Source organism: Octopus bimaculoides, chromosome 30, assembly GCF_001194135.2.
Source record: "Octopus bimaculoides isolate UCB-OBI-ISO-001 chromosome 30, ASM119413v2, whole genome shotgun sequence".
Lineage (NCBI taxonomy): Eukaryota > Metazoa > Mollusca > Cephalopoda > Octopoda > Octopodidae > Octopus > Octopus bimaculoides.
This window is the reverse complement of record NC_069010.1, coordinates 1,744,816-1,747,333: the sequence shown is the minus strand read 5'-3', so window position 1 is coordinate 1,747,333 and position 2,518 is coordinate 1,744,816.

Here is a 2,518-nt window from a genome sequence, read left to right as displayed (position 1 = left end):
CGTGACAGCACATGCTGTCAACTATAAATAAATGAAATATTGGCAGAATTTTGCTATAGACACCCTATATAACGCCTCATAACTATTTTAGTTTTGGAATTTTCAGAACATTTTTGCAAATTTCTATTCTACACATGGGAGTTCTTCGATTACGCAAAAACCAAAAGAAAGAAATATATATTGAAGGTGCGTGATTTAAGGCCTATTTAGCTGTTAGTTTTAGCACATCTAACTACTATATTTATGAGGAGAATATATTTGTCAACACGTGATTTTTCGCAGAGAAAAGAGTCCTCCTGCTTGGCTTGTTGCTATGGACACAATTGGCTTACAACTGACTAAAATTACCCAAAATTTGTAAAGTCTAAAAGCTAATAGCTCTTTATTCATTGATTGATGGCGAAAATGAATTTCATGGCATTGATTAACATATAAAACTACATCATTACACCGAATATGAAATCAGTTCGAACAAAAATTGAAGAAGTTGAGACAGAAAAGATCTCTGGACGGTATGCAAGATGTTCCAAAAATTCAAAACCCATTTGTTCAATTGTTTACACACACACACACACACACACACACACACACACACACACACACACACACACACACACACACACACACATATATATATATATATATATATATATCAGGAGCAGGCGAAAATCGTCCAGCAGCATGGTGAAAATGTTAGATGCATTTTTTTGCCTTTGTGTAGGGGATATTTGGCCATTGTCACTCTGTAACTTCTGCCTATTATCAATGTGTATGTGTGTGTGTGTGTAATTTTTCGGTTGACGATGACTCATCGTTTTGTCAATGGACCCGGAAGTTGTTCTTATCAAACAGCAGCAGTAATTTTCTTCAGCTGAATACACGATACATCTTTAACACGAAATAACTTCTAAACTACAAAATTTTGTCAAAAACGTTAAGAGTAAACCCTGTTCTATGAGACACATTATACCAGTATCCAAAGTTTCAAAGTGATTAGTTAAAAAAAAACATTTTAAAATCTGTCCGTCAAATTGAATTGATCCCACTATCGCAACGTTGAACTGTGAACTTTCATGCTTCTTTTTTCTTCATTTCTTTATTCTCCGGCCCTTTATTTCATCGTTTCCTTAATCTATATCCTTCACATTTTCCCTATTTGTCTCCGATAACGGAATATCCCATACGCTGGGATATCCCCGCAACAGCTTTAAATTTTTTTAATAATAATAACGTATATGACCTGAGATGTTTGTCTTGCCTTAGCGTTAGTTGTTCTTTAACACACACAGGCACGCGCGCATATATACATACATACATACAAGGGTTACAGAATGATATAGGAAATATCCGAGCTACATATGTTTCATAGCAAGTGGAACCTCAGAAGTGGTAAAATCCAGGTGAGGTGTATACCACCGGCTACTCTTCAGGCCAAGGATATCTTGATTAGATTAAAGGCTACATTGTCACAAGGAGGTACATGTTGACACAAAGAAGAGTCATTCAGAATACGTGGAGGGCATAGTATGTGAGGGGTATATAAATGTATCTCCTTGTTACATTGTAGCCTTTCATCTTATCAAGATATCCTTGGCCTGAAGAATAGCCGGCGGTGTTCACCTCACTTGAATTTTACCATTTCTGAGGTTCTACTAGCTATGAAACATATGTCTTCTTCTTGCCTTTAACCCTCCAACGCGGAGTATAGGCCACTTATAATTGAATTCCATGTCGCATAATTTTTCACTTCTGTACTTATACTCTGCCATGAATGTCCCCCTTTCTCTAGTTCCTTTTGTGTTGATCTACGCCACGAGTTCTTAGGCCAACCCCTCTTTCTATATTCATCCGGATTCCACTGTAAAGCACTTCTCGCTACATTTGGTGTGTCCTATCTAATTGTGCTACCAATCCACTTCCACATTTTCTTAAATATTTGCTCCCTAATCGAAACTTGATTCGTTCTTTGCCATAGCTCCATATTGCTTATGTGTTCGGTCCATCTGATTTTAAGTATACTACGCAATCACCTGTTGATGAATGATTGTATTTGTTTATTTGACTAAACTGTTGTTCACCATGTCTCAGCCCCATACAATAACACCGCTTTTACGTTAGTGTTAAAAATTCTGATTGTGTTCTTTATTGAAATTACACTTGTGCTCCATCTTTTTTTTAACGGGTAGAAAGCGGTCCTTGCCTTACTTATTCTCGTCTTAATATCCTCGTCGGTGCCGCCTGAGAACGTTATCTTACTACCTAAATACGTAAACTCGGCTACATCCTCTAGTTCACCGGTTTCTAGTTTAATACGTTCACTGTTTTCTTCATTAACGCGCATAATTTTTGAAACATATGTAGCCCGGATATTTCATATTCCATTCTGTAACTCTTGTATCCATTTTCGAACACTCGGCAACCCTGGTCGCCTACCGGGGAATATAAAATGAACTTTTTTCAGCTTATCGTTCTTTGATAAGAACAAAAATCCACAACCGTCCGTCTCGATAAACCACTA